Raw genomic sequence first — 10655 nt, forward strand, 5'->3', positions numbered from 1 at the left:
AATGAAGAAACATGTGTGCATTTTAGAAGGTCCTTTGAGGTTAAAATGAGTTGATTTCATCTTAAGAAGCCAATGTCACCCAAAGGAAAATGAACAGTGTTTACAGTTAAAACCATCAGAACAAGATCACATCTTTTGAGGGAACATGGATGAAGCTGGAGGCCATCATCCTTAGCAAATGAATGCAAGGACAGAGAGTCAAATGCGGCATGTTCTCACTTATAAGTGGGAGTGAAATGATGAGAACTCCTGAACACAAAGAGGGAAACAACAGGCACTAGGGTCTGCTTGATGGGGGAGGGTGGGAGGAGGGAGAGGAGCAGAAAAGATAACTATTGGATACTGGGCTTAATACCTGGGTGATGAAATAATCTGTACAACAAACTCCTGTGACATGAATCACAACCTACAACCAATGTAACAAACCTACACATGTACCCCTGAACCTAAACTAAAAGGTAAAACCCCAACCAACCAACCAACCAAACAACCGAACAACAAAAAAAAAACACCATCATCCCCATCACCCACATTCTCCTAAGCTTTGTTCAGGAGTTTCACGAAAGTTAAGAGAAAAAGTTTCTAGATTTAGTTTCCCCATACCTTTTAGGAGACACAGTACAGAGCTTTCTGCCCTTTGCTGAAATACAGGCAGAGGAGGTGTTTTTGGCAAATTAAAAACACTTCACAAAGGCTTTCTTGTGGAGCTGTAAGGCTTTATGCAAGTACACTGTGTGGTATGGAGAGGGCGGAAGCTTATCTCGTGTCGTTTTTCCAGTCTGCGTTAAGTTCGTTTTTTTCTATTTAGTGGTTCCATGGCCTGAGTGAGAGGTAGGAGGTGGATCTATATTTTCTCTTTTCCCTTGCACTCTGCCCATTCCACAACAAGGATGACATTTGTCTTCTCCTTTACGGATGCAAATACTTCTTTGTTGCAGACAAGTGGATGACTGTTTTGTTCAAATCTTCATGTTTTTAAATAAAATAAGTGTATTGATCATGCCTCTATTTTCTGTATTTCTGATGCCTTGACATCTGAGGCCTTTCTGACCCTGAAGGGGCCCTTCTTGGAGTTAGCCAGTTCCTAGGAAGAGCAAATAACTCCCCTGTGAGTGCACTTTTTATATGGAACCAACCGATCCAGAGCCCTTTCCCCAACCATCTCCATAATCTCTCCCATTCAGGGCCACCTCCCTTGCCCTAATCACCCCAGGTCCAGATAACAACTAGGGGCCACATCCATGCCCCAGAGCCTGCTGAAATTATTCACACTAGCCGATGCTAAGCCTGCTCACTCTGGTTCCCCCATCCCTTCCACAGAAGCCACAATAGAGGCTGTGGCTGTGCTTACTCTTCGCTCCATTTGCCTCCTGACTCCCCATGTGGGCTCCCATGGTGTGACATGCCCCTCCTCCTGGGAACTGTGAGTGACAAACCATCTTTCCAATGGCAGTCATCTTCTGACCTGTGCCTCATCATACCTGGATAATGATAAAATCTACATGTTAAAACAGTAGCCTATTAGAGTGGCTGGTATAGTTCCCAGTCAGTAACAGGTGCCAAGTAAATGGTACTTATATCTTTCCTCCAATAGTGTATGTAGGAGTACTGGTGACATTTCCCTTCTCTCCCCAAGCCCCACCCCTTGCATGAATTTTTTTAAAATTGCATTCTCCAAGCTCTGTGACTCTGCCTTCTGTGCCCAAGTTCACCATACGAAGTAGGAAGGATGCAGCCTCCTTCTCAAAACACTAATTTTCCCAACTGCAAAGGTACCAAAAGCTGTTTTCATCCTCCAAAAGTCCTCCTCGAAAGTTTAAAACCTTGGGACTGGCCAGATAGCCCTGAGTTATCTTCATCAGAAATTAAGACCTAATAAGATTTGGATGACATCAAACTAACACTCATGTGATTCAGAAAAAGGGACTCAGAGAGAAGAGCACTTGGGGAGAATGAGAGGCCAGGAGAGGAGAGGATTTTGCAACGGTGGCTTGGAACTGGCCAGGTATCCTTGGTTTAAAAGTTGGGCCCAGTCACCCAGAATCCATTCTTTCAACAAGTGTTTGCGTCCCGCACAACTCAAGGAAATTGGGATACAGCAATGAACAAAAGAGACAGAGCTCTTTCCCTTAAGGTGTCAAATACTATGGAAAAAATAAACAGTGCAGCCCAGTAAGGTGGATCAGAAGTGTGGATGTGCGTTTGTGTGTGTTGGAAGGTGACTGGGGCTGGAGGGCAGAGACTGCAATACTTGCAGAAGGACTCAGGGTGGGCCCTTAGAGAAGTTGAGGTCTGCATTGAAGGAGTAGAAGATGGCAAGCCTGGAGAATGAAACCACCAACATGAAGCCTTTGGGTTGCCAGTTATGTGCCACGCCTTCTCTCTCTACCCTACTCCCTCCTGCTTATTTAATCATTATTTACTCTTTGTCCACAAAGCAAATGCTATTTTAAAAAGACTATTCCATAAGACTTCCAGTATACAATAGTTTAGACTCTACAAATTTTAGAGATGGGTGAAGAACATCCAGTCTGAGGGTTTGCAAGCATACTTTTTAAAGCTTAGAATCATTTGTTTAAATGAAAAAGAAACTCTAAAGGGAAATGTAAACAAGGCAAACGAGACCACCCTGGGTGAAGCTCAATCTCCCCACATACCACCACTCCCAGGGCAAACCCTAAAGATGCTCCTGGGAGTGCCTGTGAAAAGCTGGATTTATTCTAAACTCATCTATCTATAAGAAAACTGACACCCAAACAGGGCAGATGACTTGTCCAAGGTCTCAGAAAACATAACCCCAGGCTTCTTGTCTACTTTTTTCTCCTTCCACCAAGAAATGCCATCCCTCGCATTTAAAATTTATATGAATTTTGCAGATAGAAGCAACAGTCCTCATAGCAAGCCACTTACACACTTATTTCAAAATACTGAAATTTTGCACTGTAGTTTTTATTAGAGTTTTATGATTCTAATCATTCTTAGCTTTTAATCATTTGTATGATAAATATTTCTATCTTTCCGTGTGAGAATTAATTCTTTCCAATTTAGCCTCATGGAACTTCCTTCTGATATTAGTAAATGATTGAAAAAAGTTCTTGATGGTTTTAAACTCCCTAATTTTTAAAAATATATTCAGCATTTAAATGATCAGTAATGTGCAGAATAGAATTAGAGATGTTCAGAAAACTCTTAATAAAATAAACCTCTGATAACTTAGGTTCACTTTACATGCTATTAGAACCTCATATCAGGTTAAGTTCTTTGGACAATTCCTTTAAGATTTATAATGATTGTATCCCATACACAGTGGAGTAGTTGGATACTTAATGTTGCTATACAAATTGAGTAATTTAGGGACAAAGGAGATGAGACTAGAAGTGTGGTAGAGAGGGCTTAATTATCTGGTTTGGCGGACTAAGCTGATTAAATCAACTAAATCATAGTCTCTTCTCCCTTTACATCTGAATACGAAGAAACCAGGCAAAGTTCTTTCCACTCTGAGAGCTGTATCTGCTCTCGATGTGACTGTGGGAACCAGGATGAGGTGATGAATACTGTTGCTTCATCTGCCATCATAGGAACTGCTTTATTAATTCAGGAAATTAATCGCTCCTCTGGCTTCGACTACAGTTTTAATGGTATGCCTTCTAAGTCTTTATACTCAGCTCTGCTCCTTCCCTAAAGCTCCAACATTTCCAGCTTTCTGTTGAATTTCTCTACCTAGGTATCCGTCTGCCATCATCTCCAACTCAATCTGTCCAAAACCGAAATCCCACTCTCTGCTTGATTTTATGTAATGGAACTAACGTTCTTTCAATCATTCAAGCTGTAAAACCTGGTGTCATCTTTGACTATTCACCATTCTGATTTCCACATTCAATGACTGACTATGTTCTATAAGCCAGGAACACATTCATCTTTTCAATGACCACTGCCAACACATCAGTTTGGGCTGTTACCTCTTACCTGGACAAAGAGTGCAGCAGGCGGCATGAGTGATGTGGACTTAAGGCTCAGTTAAAGTTGTCCTGCCTCAGGGTAAAAATAAAAACGGTGTGGAGAAATGTGCCACAACCATGTTTTATGTCTTTGCCCCACCACCCACACATTTTAGTTCAGTTTTGCTAAATCACGTCTACCACCCCAGCTATTCCCAGCACCTCCCACTTCTTCTGAGTTCAGTTTCTCCATAATCCATGTCCACACTGCTGCCAGATTCATCTTTATGAAGAGCTCTGATGACTCAAACCTCTACTCAGGATAGACTCACCCTAGCCAGCAAGGCTATTCAGAAGACAGTCTCTGTCTACCGTGGTACAAATACAAGCCACCATGATCATTATCACGAGGGTGGGCTTCCATGAAATCCAAGGAAAACTTAGCCCTGTTCTCCACATCTTTCCTTCCTGGTAATTCCTGCTACCATTTCTACCTTAGATACTCAAGGACACGTTGTTTCCCTATAGACAAAGGCTTCCTGATACTCTTTCTGTTTTCTGTATCACCAGCCTCTCAGCCCACCTACACATTATTTCCAGATTTTTTTTTTTCAAACAGCTCTGAATATCACTGCCCTACTTGAAAACAAAGGTTCCACATGACCTAATTAAGGACAGATTTCCTTTCCAATCTTTCCCTCATTCCTTCGATGTGCTCTGCACTCCACCCAAAGTTCCCGCATGTCCTCCTCTCGTCCCGTCGCATGCCGCCAGGATTCTCCCACTCAGCACCTGTCACAGAAACATGGAACTCTGTCTTCTTAAGGGGTTCTTTTTTCCTCACCCACCACAGCACTGGGAGTTGAACTCTACGGCCCTTTTCATGTTTATTTGTCCAGTTGTTAAATCCCTGAGGGCCTCAGTTCCTGCCCATGAGTTTATTCCCAGGGAGAGAAGAAACATTGAAAAGTACGTTTACACCCAATATTTCTAGATGGTCTACTGGTCTACATGGTCTTATTGTCCTCATATGTCATTGAGGAAACAGACAAAGAAATAAGTGACTTGGTGGAATTCAAATCCAGGCATCTAATTTAATAATCAACTTTTTTTCTTTTTCTTTTTTTCTTTTTTTTTTGTTGTTGTTGTTGTTGAGACAAGGTCTTGCTCTGTCTCCCAGGTTGTAGCACAGTGGTGTGATGTTGGCTCACTGCAGCCTCAACATTCTGGAATCAAGCGATCCTCCCTCTTCAGCCTCCCGAGTAGCTGGGACTACAGGTGCATACGACCATGCCTGGCATTTTTTGTATTTTTGGTAAAGATGGGGTTTCACCATATTGCCAAAGCTGTTATCAAACTTCTGGACTCAAGCAATCCTCCCACCTGGGCCTCCCAAAGTGCTGGGATGCCAGGCATAAGCCACTGCACCCGGCCAATAATCAATTACTTTCTTCGATTATCTTACTGTGAGTTGTTTTTTAAATTCCCTTATGCCTTTTTCTAACTTTCCTTTCTAGGTCTAAATTTTTTGAGGTCAAGGGTAATATAGTAAATATCAGAGCTCCTGCTACAGGGTGTTGGCACAGAGTATTTGCAAAGTGAATGCTGTGTTAAATTGAATCATATTGATTTGATTTGAATTTTGGTGACTTTTGATTATATGTCTTCTAAACTATTGATGATCTCTTCTGATCTTCTGTTCACTGCATACTTGCCCGAAATGTTTCTTCTAAATATTCTTAACCCCTGATGTGAATTAGCTGAATATCTTTCTATATTTGGTAGTTTGCCTAGCATCTCTGACTAAACTTACTCTTTGCAATTTTTCCTCTAAGTGGGCTGCTTTTTGTGTGCTTAATTACTTTGTGCACTTTGCTATCCATCAATATCATATTCTATGAAAGTATCGACTAAGTAAATCCTAGTATGATATATGGTGTAAATAATAGCACAAAAGCTACTATCACTCATTTCAGATTCTAAGAAACTTCTAGGGCTCTGGATTAGAGCTAAGATTGTCTGTAGAATCAACCTGTCTCAGCACAAATTTTTAATAGAAACTACACAAGAGGCTAATTTGGGTTCAAATGAAATACACATTTTAGGTATACATCTAGTAGAATAAATATTTGTTAACTCATCTCACGATTTCTAATTGGTTGACCCAGCCTCAGGTGGACTTGGATTTATGATCTCCATAAAATGCATACTAAGTCAAATCTACCTAGTTTCAAAAATATTGTCAGAGATCACATCATTTTTAAATTCTCTTGAACTGGCCTTACTTTAAGAACGATAATTCATAACGTGAGTGAGGGGTCACTGGACTGGGAGGTTATGTCATTGGCTAAATAGAGCCAGAATCTGGGTATTGGAGCCAGAATCTGGCTAAATAGAGCCAGAAGGGCCTTGTGGGAAACATGTCTGAATTCCAGTTTTGTGTCTCATTCTGCACCAGCTTTTTTTCAAGTTTGTTTTTAAAATGTGATTGGTGTTAACAAATCATCAGCAAACACAATTACAAACAAACATTCTTCCTAAGGGCAAGGAATATTGCAGTCTTGTAAGTGTAGGCTACATAGTGAACATTTGTGGTGAGCAAACTCTGACAGTTCGGTGACCAAGCAGGAGGAAAGAGACAGTGTCAGCAGTAGGAGAAGGCCAGAGAGAGAAGCAACTTAAAAGGGAGAATCATTACTCTATGCCTCAACATTATAATCCCAAACAGAAAGTATTTCTATGGAAATGAATAAGAAATGTGATCAATTACAGAGTGTGGAATTTAGCCTTTGATTTATTTTTCCTTTGATATATAATCATCATTGCCCACAGCAGGTATGAATTTTATTAACTTAATTTGCCATTAGTTAAAGAAGTCATACATTTCCCCAAAATAAACTCATTTTAGAAACTGAAAAAACGTTTCAAGCCTTAAAGACGCAAATATGTCATAGTTTGGCTGTATTCAGCAAATTCCTAGAATCAATCAGCCGAGAACAGGGTAATTCTGTTACTGAAGAGGGAACTCAAAGCATGCAAATTGAAACCAGGATAAAGAATAAAATATAAAAGAAGGCTTACAACATCTAAGGAAACACCCTACTTGTATTTTTTATATTTTAATAAAGTAAATATATAAACATAAATAACACTTCTATGTAATATAATCCTATTTCTCCTTGATACGACATACGACATCTAAACTACTCCAGAGATAAACTCACTTTATTAAGCAATGTATATTCTAAATCAAGTCATAATAATTTACATGCAATAACATTTTCCATTTTACAAAATGCTTTACACACCTTTTCTCATTTTGTGCACGCACACACACACGCCCCTAAAATGTTAGAGGCATATATATAATTATTTTCATTTCCTAGATAAGGAAATGCAAATCTCAAATTAAAGAGGCAGGAAGAGGCTCCTGGAGAGCTCAGAGATGCTCTTAGCATAATATTTTCCCCACCACCCTGCGGGAAGCTATAAAGCTCAGCACTGTTAGACAAGAAAACAACTTCTGCAGACTCTCTGGCTTTGTAGGCTCAGTCAGGCCCCACAGCTCTTGCGAGGCATGATCTTTCTCAACAAAAACATGGGCCATCTAAATTTTGCAGGAGGCATTCAACGCTTTAACCTATCAGAGAAGCTGAAGACTTTACTAAGTTGGAGGGAGGCACGTGGAAGGAGAGCCGTGGGCTTAGGCTCCATAAAATGAAAATGGGCTGGCAACCTGAGAATGTGCTTCCTTGGTTGAGCATAGTGGCTAATAATTTGGACCCTGGAGTTAGAAAAGCATGAGTTGCAATATCTGCTCTGCTTCCTTCGCTGGTTGAATTTGAATGAATTACATACCTTCTCTGAGCCTGTTTTCACCTATGAAACAGGGCTTATTGGACAAATGGAATGGTATAAGGCATCTAAACATGTCACAATGTTGAACATCCAATGATGCATCGGACCTCAGTGACTTCTCACATCACTTCTGCAGGTTGAACTCTCACATCACTTCTGCAGGTTGAACTCTAGCATTCCTTTACCACACTGACACAATGCTGGAGAAGTTCCTCCAGCCTCCCCCACATCTGCCACCATGGATAAGATCATGGGTAACACGTTGTATACCAAATCTCCCTCAATTTATAAGTGGTGTAATCGTACAAGAGTATATATGATAGTCTTATCATTACCATCTAAAAGCGCTTTTATGCAAACAAACAGGATTGCAATTAAGGGGGGATTAAAACAGAATGGGGTATGTGGTGCTTGTCTAAATGTAATCTAACTACTACACTATTCATTTAGTGAGGAGTCTAATTACTAGCTTTATAATTACACTACTCAAGAAAATTGTTTTAGTGATGGTTTTCTTAAACTAACTTGAGAAGATTTTTTGCACCAACATGAGCAGAACAAATGGAATTTAATTTCAAAACAGGGGCAAAGGAAGGTTACCCAGGAGAAGAAAACCTCATGAGCTGGACTGCAGATTTTGAAATTCATGCAGAACAGAGCTCAGCTAGGAAAGCAACAGGCTGGCATCACAACACGAGAGACGTAGGGAGCCATTCAACGACACTTGCAGATTCGGATTATAAGGAAAGAACTTACAAGGAAAGCTTCTGGTCTCCAAACCTCTGACTTAAGAGGATCTGTAATGATTCTTACTTGTGTGTTGTACATGAACTCACCCTCCAACTGTGGTCCCCGACCCACAGCATCAATATAAATCTAGAATCTCAGAATTTGCTGCAAAATTAATCAGAGTCTGAATTTTAAACAAGCTCCCAGGTGAGCATGTGCATATTACAATTTGAGGAGAACTGGTGTAAATGACCAGCTTGTGGTTCCAAATTGAAATTTTATGTTTTTTCTGTTCTTAAATGTAATATATGCTCAATAAAGCAAAAAAGAACATATGCATAGGAGTGTAAGGGGGAAAACTGTACCTGTAATTGCACTGCCCTAAGAGTACACCTGCTCCACTCTTGCGTGGCTTCTCTCCCAGGCTGTTGTTACACATATTGTTTTACATTTTAAGCTCAGGCTATAAATACAGTCTTGGGTTTTTCATATCATGTTATAAATATTTTCTATATTCCAACCAAGTTTTGTTGACATTTGTCTGCATTCTACCATATGTATTTGTTCATTGTTAAAAGTTTACGGTACCTTATTTTTGCTTTTATAATTATAAATAATCCTCTGATGAAGGTGTTTATATTTTAACGTTTTTTAATTAATTCATAAGGTTAAATTTCTAGGCTATGAAAATATTTAAATCTCTTGATAGAGATGATCTCTTCTAATTATAATATTCTTTGAAATAAGGTAAAGTTTTAAAAAAGCATTTGGACTCTTTATTTCTCAGGGTCTTTTGGATGGATGTTAATGTGTTTAATTATTGGGGTTCCTGAGAAAGTCTCTTTCTCCAAGGATGGTCAGTGGCTTGAACTCTGAATCAGTCTATTTTCTTTTTCTTTTTTTTTTTCTTTGAGACAGAGTCTTACTTTGTTGCCCAGGCTGGAGTGCAGTGGTGTGATCTTGGCTCACTGCAACCTCTGCCACCCTCATTCAAGCAATTCTCCTGCCTCAACCTCCTGAGCAGCTGCTGTTACAGGTGCCCGCCAACATGCCTGGCTAATTTTTGTGTTTTTAGTAGAGACGGGGTTTCACGATGTTGGCCAGGTTGGTCTCAAACTCCTGACCTCAGGTGATCCACCCGCCTTGGCTTCCCAAAGTGCAGGGATTACAGGCATGAGCCACCATGCCCGGCCAAGAATCAGTTTATTTTCTATCACTTTTAGACTAGCAGAACAGAGGATACCTACGCGCTACTGATAAGTGAAGAGCTACCACCAACTTTACTTTGTAAATAATCACTCATTTCCTCCCAGGGTGAGTTTGTTACAGCAATGGGATGCCCAGGTTAAGTTTATGGAAAGACATTGACCTTAGAACCAGACTGCACCAGCGTAAGTTGTGTCTCTGTCCCTGAGGCTGTGTGACATTGCCTGAGCTATTACTTACCTTAGTTCTGCCATAATCATCTTATTTATAATATTGTGTTAATAATGCCTCTTCCCCAGAATTGAAGATTACATGATGTAAGAGATATTAAAGCCTCTAGCATGAGGCATAAGATCTGCCCCTAAAATGTTTCCATACATGGTAGGCGTTATTTGTTCCTTCTTTCAATGCTAGGTGAGTAGATCCTGTATCTGCCATTGCTTTAGATGGCAACCAGGATTATCACTGAAGAGTGTGTCTTTATTTTAATTTATTTTTTGTGATGGAGTCTTGTTCTGTTGCCCAGGCTGGAGTGCAGTAGTGCAATCTCAGCCCACTGTAACCTCCACCACCCAGGTTCAAGCGATTCTCCTGCCTCAGCTTTCCGAGTAGCTGGGACTACAGGCACTCGCCACCATGCCTGGCTAATTTTTGTATTTTTAATAGAGACGGGGTTTCGCCATACTGGCCAGGCTTGTCTTGAACTCCTGACCTCAGGTGATCCACCCACCTTGGTCTCCCAAAGTGCTGGCATTACAGGCATGAACCACTGTGCCCAGCCGAAGATCATGTCTTTAAATACATGTCGAGCTTCATTTAAAGAAATTAAGTTTGGTTTCATTTTTTTCAATTAATACAAAACACTTTTGTTAGCAAGAATGTAGATAACTGGGCCTTGAATTCTGCCCTCAGTTAATGGGATAA

At 40.3% G+C, this 10655-nt stretch overlaps 1 long non-coding RNA gene across 1 annotated transcript; it reads right to left on the bottom strand.

Moving 5' to 3' along the window:
• Nucleotides 1-701: 701 nt before the first annotated feature.
• Nucleotides 702-4735, bottom strand: LOC129048157 (uncharacterized). Its single transcript, XR_008510262.1, has 3 exons — nucleotides 4603-4735; nucleotides 1352-1481; nucleotides 702-1084 (listed from the first exon to the last, which is right to left on the bottom strand). It is a non-coding gene; the product is annotated as an uncharacterized LOC129048157 (long non-coding RNA).
• Nucleotides 4736-10655: the final 5920 nt, after the last annotated feature.

The sequence above is a fragment of the Pongo abelii genome, chromosome 8, assembly GCF_028885655.2.
Source record: "Pongo abelii isolate AG06213 chromosome 8, NHGRI_mPonAbe1-v2.0_pri, whole genome shotgun sequence".
NCBI classification, from domain to species: Eukaryota; Metazoa; Chordata; class Mammalia; order Primates; family Hominidae; genus Pongo; species Pongo abelii.